The 7,217-nt window shown below is 41.9% G+C and overlaps 1 protein-coding gene across 1 annotated transcript in view; it reads right to left on the bottom strand.

The window, feature by feature from the left end:
• The window catches only part of LOC142033821 (kelch-like protein 8), a 138,670-nt gene that overhangs the window by 48,675 nt on the left and 82,778 nt on the right, over positions 1-7,217 (bottom strand). The gene's annotated exons all lie outside the window — the stretch shown is intronic.

The raw sequence follows: 7,217 nt of genomic DNA on the forward strand, positions 1-7,217 counted from the left end.
CCCGGGGCAACTGCCTGCCACAACCTGCGAGGCAGGGTGTGCGGCTGCCCCGCTCCTGCATCCAGCTTGGTGCAGCCCATGGGTGCACCAGGTCCTGTCCTCGCCTGCTCTTTGGGCACTCTACTGCCCAGAGAGTGATAATCTGTTGTCCTGCTCCTAGGAAAGCTCGTGCAAGGGTGCCGGGTGAGCAAAGTTGGTAAGAAGACACCCAGCGAAGGCAGATGAACTACTGGCATTTGCTTCTTTACAGTTGGGAAAAGGCAGCACGTGCTCTGCTACCATGCAAAGACAGTTGTGCGAGAACTGCTCCTGCTCCCCCAGGCTTCGGAGGAAATGAGATCACAGGCAGTTTGTGTTACGGGCATGTGGGGGGCTATTTGGGGGCTCTCATTTCAAAAGCGATCAGTGGAAGCCTCAGGACTAAGCTACATAGCAAGAAGCTGTGTTTTGTTTCAGGTCATGGAGAAGACTCTTTAAATAATAGGAAATTTTTGAAAAGCCATCGTATTTCAACCTTGAGCTAGGTCAGAGGCCTGCAAAGGGTTAGGAAAGATGCTCATCATTTTGACTTGGGCCTGTTCAGGCCTTTAAAAAAAAACCAAAACAAAACCAAAAACCAAAAACCAAACAAAAAAATAATAAATAAAAAAAACCAAACCAAAACATAACAGTGGAGGAAATAGCATTTGCCGTTAGGAAACAAAACCATGAATCCAAGGAAAAACAGAGGTGGTGGTTGAGTCCCAGGAGGAGAGGAGGCAGCTATGGTGGCAAAACAGAATCATTTCCATGCAATATTTATTTAGAAGAAATAATACATGTGTTGAAATTCTCAAATGTTCTATTTTTAAGATGCCATTTATTTAATAGTTGAAAACCCTACTTACATGGAGATAGAGATCTCTTCTGTAACTGAAAGTCAAAGTCTGACTGCAATGTCATTGTTTTGGTTTTGTCCTCTCCCCTCCCTCTTGGTTCCCATTATAAATCTGTACATCTTAAACTTATTTTAGGGATGTATGTCCCTTTTGTAAACAACTTTTTCTGCCCTGTGTGTGATGGAGTTTCCAAGATGGTTGATTCATTCATATGGGGAAATAAACAATAAATGAAGTAGCCTATTTGTTATGAGTTGTTGCAAGAGTCCTCATGTTCTCAGCTTCTTGTAGAGAAATTGTAATTTGCCTTTTCTCTCTGAATGGTCTTAGTGTTTCCCTTCTGAATGAGGTTTAAGCATGAATTTCTGTACAAGAAGCCTCTGTTTCAGATAGCAATAGTCGGACACACTTCAGTTTAATTTTGATGAGACTTTGTGACAGATAATAATATCGTAGGTAATATTTTTATTCTTCTCCCAAGTCACCGCTTCAGGAGCTTCTGTGATACATCGTCCAAATCTTTTTAGATATCCATCCACAAATCCTCCACTTGTCTTAATTACAGCATCTCACAGTTTGAGCCTTCAAACAAATCATCATCTACTATGGAAAGTACCAGCTATAGCCATCAGACAGCTGTAAAACTAGCTGTGGAGAGCCAGGTCACTGTATATATCCAGTTGGCTGTTAATTGTATCTGGCTTGAGAAACAGCAGTTATGAATTATATCATCTATTTGAAAAATCAAGGGATTTTCACAATCAGAGGTTTAAGGTAAGTCAAGAGCCAGTCTTACCAACATGATGCACTACTAGAGTTAAAGATGAAAAGATGTAATATTACAGATGTAAAACACAATATTAAGATAATGTATTGCAGTGTGTGATAGAATTGATCACGATCCAGACAGAAGGAGAGAACAGATGTTCCACTTGCAGAAAATACTGGTTTGGGCTGACCTGAATGCTTAGCTATAGGCTTTTACTGTTCTCCGATTTTAAACAGAACAGAAATGAGTTTTAGTAGCACTTCTTGAATCAAGATACTAAACTCTGGAAATCTGAAGGTCACACAGAAGTCATGAACGTCAGTATATTTCAAGTCCAAACCTACTCCTCCTTCCAGCTTGAAATGGAATTGTACATAGGTTTGTCATTGCACAGCCTGAAGGGACAGCAGATGAAAAGGGCAAGAAGTTGAAGTTGTACTTTCACATCTTTAATTATATAGAAGTTCACTAGTTTAAGAACCACTAGCTAGGAGGATTGATCAGCATTTAGGTTAGTGTGCATGATGCTCTGTTAATTATGTACTAAGAATCCACAAACAGAGAGAAGAGCCATTTACAGATTTGCTCCCCAAATCAACAGTAATGCAACAATAACATCCAACTACTTGAGGTTAGTTTAGTACTGGGTGAATGCTGCACACTTGGACACACACAGAGTTATTTCCCTCTCTAGGACGAAACACTGCCACGGCCATTCAAAACCTCAGTAACGTCTGCTCCCTTTTCATCTTGGCAATTAAGTCTTCCAGCCTCGGTACAGTCTAGTATTTCAACTACACTAAGAATGTAAGTGGCCATCACAGAAAGTGACCGACTCTAAGGAAACTAAAGGAAGTGCCTCATTCATAACATCATCTGTTATTCCTTGTAGACAGCTGTTTGACACTTTCAATGAAGGAGTAACTGTCTGAATAAAAAAACAAACCACATATTGTTTATAGCTCACCATTGTTTGCTGAGAGCAGGCCAGCAATTTTCTTGTTCAAGTTAAATATTTAGAAATATTGATTGCATCTGCTGTTCCCAGAGTGCAGCTGTTCCAGACCCCGGAGTTGGTGTTCTGGTCTTCAGGCAAGGGACTGAGGATCCCCTCCTAGCTATTCTTCACTATCAAACTTAGAAAAGCAAGCAGCGATGGGAGGTCAGAGCACAAGCACGTTATCTTATATCTGCTACAGTTCAGATAACAGTAACACCCTGAAGTGAAGCAATTTTGATTCAGACATTCTAGGTAAGTCTGAAACGGAATTAAGTGTAACATTACTCAAGTCAAGTCACATCATAGAGTATTTATGTTCAGTATAGGCAAAATACCTCAAATAATATAATTTTGAAGCAAAGAGAAATGAAGACACTAGACAGTGGCAGGACATGAATGAACATCGCTCTGTTTTCCTGTGTCATGAAATGAAACCCCAGGAATGCTGGCCGACGAGCCAACCTAGATGTTGGAGTACATGGCCTGCTCCACCTGTCACGTACCTTGGGAGACAGTGACCTAGAAAGAGGGGATTGTCCTCATTCTTCCACTGACACAAGGGAGGAAGACATTTCAGTGATACAGAACAGAAACCAAACCAAGACCCCCACTATAACCACAACTAGGCAGTGTTCAGGTGAGAAGTATTATGATACCCGTAAATCCAATGCTCTTTATGAGCAGTGGTACTGAAGTAAGTTGGAGAAAAGAAGGCAGAAGTCCAGGAGAAATCAAGACACAGGTGAAGTTTCACCAAGTATCCTGTATGTAATTTTGGTTACCAACTCACAAGATGAACAAAAAATCACATCATGGTCTGTACAGAGAAGGACAGTTAGCCTCACTCACTCAGAAAACAAAAGGGCCTTTTAATTGAAGGAGACGAGAAATTTGCCTTCTGTAAATGCAAAGTTTGTAGCCCTATGAACAGGGAGGTTTTGGAAGTGACTTGAGTACAAACAGACTGCATGCATATAAATATATACGAGTTTGTATGTGTGGCTGTGTAAAACTAACTTGTCTAATACAGAGCCTGATGACACGCTGGTGCTGCTGACCACAAGATTAGATAAGCATATGCAGTGATGAGATCTTCTCCAGTTTAATGTAGCTAACTGTCATGGTTTAAGCCCAGCCAGCAACTAAGCACCACGCAGCCGCTCACTCACTTCCCCCCACCCAGTGGGATGGGGGAGAGAATCGGGAAAAGAAGTAAAACTCATGGGTTGAGATAAGAACGGTTTAATAGAACAGAAAAGAAGAAACTAATAATGATAATGATAACAGTAATAAAATGACAACAGTAATAATAAAAGGATTGGAATGTACAAATGATGCACAGTGCAATTGCTCACCACCCGCCAATCGACACCCAGTTAGTCCCCGAGCTGTTCCCCCCTCCAGTTCCTATACGAGATGTGACGTCCCATGGTATGGAATACCCCTTTGGCCAGTTTGGGTCAGCTGCCCTGGCTGTGTCCTGTGCCAACTTCTTGCGCCCCTCCAGCTTTCTCACTGGCTGGGCTTGAGAAGCTGAAAAATCCTTGCCTTCAGACTAAACACTACTTAGCAACAACTGAAAACATCGGTGTGTTATCAACATTCTTTGCATATGCTGAACTCAAAACATAGCACCTTACCAGCTACTAAGAAGACAATTAACTCTATCCCAGCTAAAACCAGGACACTAACAGAACAAGGCTAGTTGTTGTCTTGTGTTGTACTAAGAAAACCTGAACATTTGAAAAGAGGGCAGCTGGCAGAGCTGAGGAAGAGACAGAGGGACAGAAGTGGGAAGGGCAGGAGGCAGCTGCAGTGCAAACTGCAGCCCAGCAGCAGCTTTGGCAGGGACTGCACAAGCAGCTGTTCGCTGTTCAGTTTGGTTACAGCTGCATCACCAAGAAGGAACATGGGGGGAAAAACCTGACAAAATAGCGTAGAAAAACGTCAGTGCTCTCCCCTTCTCCATTCACCAACTCTGTCACAGGAGTTATTGCAACCTCAGGCAAAACTGCTCAGATGCCCATGCTAATTCGGTCAAATGGTTGGAAAACATGGGAAAGTTCAAGTTACACACTGTAATACAAGCCTAAGCCTACTGTACTTTTCAGCAGAAAGTTAATTTAACAGGGAAAAAAAAAAAATCAGAAACCACATATCTAACTGGTTTAGCTTGTTTAAAACCACCAGGCTTCCTTTTGTAGAAATTAATAAAAAATTTTCTTAAGACAACATGAATATAAATTTCCAGATCCTTTCAGAATTTCAAAGGTTCTTTGTAGCAAAAACTGACATGTGTTATTGTTCTGTGTTACTTGTCACACAGGTAGTTCAGAAAACAGTGAAATGGGTACAGCTGCCACCATCTTTTATCTTCTTCTGTAACTAAAACCCCATCGGTGCTGTAGACGCACAAACAGTGAATACAGACTGCTCTTTCTTGGAAAAATGTGACAGAAAAGGTGTCTTGTAGAGCATGAAAAGCACAGATAAAATCTCACTTTGGAAAGAATTCTGCCTGGCAATCCCTTAATCCTGTTTTGAGAGAGCTTCTTCCCTGCTTCCTTTGATATAATACGTGATTATGCTCAACAAAGTTCTACTGAGGTTTAATCCCAGTTTCCATCAAACAGCAGAAAGGCCAACTGTCCTCTGGGCTTTATGGGATGACACGTTGACAATTTTGTTCAGTTTTGCATAATCAAAACCAAACAACCTAATATGCCATGATTTACTTCTGCTTGATTTACTTTTGCTTCAGAACAATCAGCAAAACGTATCAGAAGCCCCAAAACAGTGAAGAAGGACTCTGCTTTATAGATACAGGTGCACTCGAGTGATTTATTTATGCAAGGTAACCTTGGCAATATCCAAAAAGTAGAACACAAAAGAAAAAACACTGCAAATGAGTCCAATTATTGGGACCATAGTGAAGTGTTGGTAGATAGGTAATGAAAATTTTAACTAGTACTTTACATTCCTAATAACACAGAACAGGCCCTTACCAAGGAGAGACACTATTGTCTCCTCTGATGGACCTGATTTAAAATAACAATAGTTTAATGGTCTCCACAGCAGTGTTTAGTTCAGCCCTTCCTGGGAAGTGTTAACAGAGAGCAAAATAATTTCTAAGTCATTTGCCAGCTGCCCTTTATCCTGGACACATAAATCAAGGCATGGCACCCACCAGCACATCCTACAGCTGTAGCCAAACACCATTTCCCATATACCCACCAGCCCCATCCTCTCAGAGCTCTCTGCCTTAGCTGCCAACCGTCATCATATTCTCTCATCTAGAGTCGAGATTCACTGAGGCTGCAGCCTCATGGTACACTCACAAGTCAAATGGCTCAAACCATAAAGCAATATCATTTTCCTTTTGTCCCAGAGCTGTAAGGCTCCTTCAAAATCTGTTTGAAATCAGGAGGGGGCAGAGGTAATACAAGATAAAAGGCTTCACAACCCAAGAAGCTACAACTATTGATGCAGGAAATTATTATTACAAAATTTGTTTGGTGAAGCCTGCTGAGGAAGAACTAAGACACTGGCTAGCATGGTACTATGCTGCCTTGCATCAAAGCCTTGGTGGACTGGCAGTGAGCTTCAGCTGTAGCCCACATGTGAAGTTGGTGTGTGCAGGATTGCTGCAGACTGTGTGCCATTTGCCTTCTGTAGGAAATTCAGGGGCCTCGTTTTCCAAGGTGATGTCTCATAGCGCTTCCCTTCAGTGTTTACTGTAAAAGAAGAGGAAGGAGGTGATTTTCACCAAGAAGGTGTGTAAGGAAATGAGGCAGTAGAAACTGAGAGATGGAGGAGGATTGTCACAGGGGAATGGCAAAGTCAAAATGCCTGAACAAAGAAAGCACGTACGTCTTCACAAGTGTAATCTGGCAGAGCCCTTGTGCACTGAGAACCTCTTCTGCATCAGTGAGAGGTACTCCGGGACTGTGGGCTCAGTACCTTTGCAGGAGGTGTCACCTGTGCAGGAGGGGTTGGCTCTGTACTGGTAGACACAGGAGACCTTTGGGGTTTCTTCATGTTGTCCTGCTCCATGGACAAGAGCAGATTTCTCACTTCTGGTTTGTGAAATTGTTGTTCGTTGTGAGATGGTGGCCACCTTCGGCAGTAAACACGGTCCTATTTCAATGAAAGTATCTCCGTGCATGTCAGTTGCTTTGGTATGAGTGTAAAATAATTTGTGTAGTTGGTGGGGATAGTGTTTAAACAAGGGAATCACTTTTTTATTCAAGGTTTTTACTCCTCTGTTGTCACAGAATCATAAAAGCAAACTGCTCAGAGTCATTAGAGGTGACCCACAGAGCCGTAAATCTTTTTTGCTTTGTTCATAATTTGACATGAAGGCTTGCAAGAGTGTGAGAGTTTCTGCAGTTTTCCTTTTCCTAACAAGCATCAGGAACACTAACTCTCTCCTCGCTTTTCCAAGGTGATGTGGTTCACTGGGGATCTTTCGTATTTGTTTTCTTGCTATAAAATGTGTTACAGCTTATTTTTCTTATTTGGGCATGAGAAAAATTTCTCACAGAGAGCCCTTAGTTTGAAATGAGGTTGA

This window comes from Buteo buteo, chromosome 1, assembly GCF_964188355.1.
Source record: "Buteo buteo chromosome 1, bButBut1.hap1.1, whole genome shotgun sequence".
Taxonomy (NCBI): domain Eukaryota; kingdom Metazoa; phylum Chordata; class Aves; order Accipitriformes; family Accipitridae; genus Buteo; species Buteo buteo.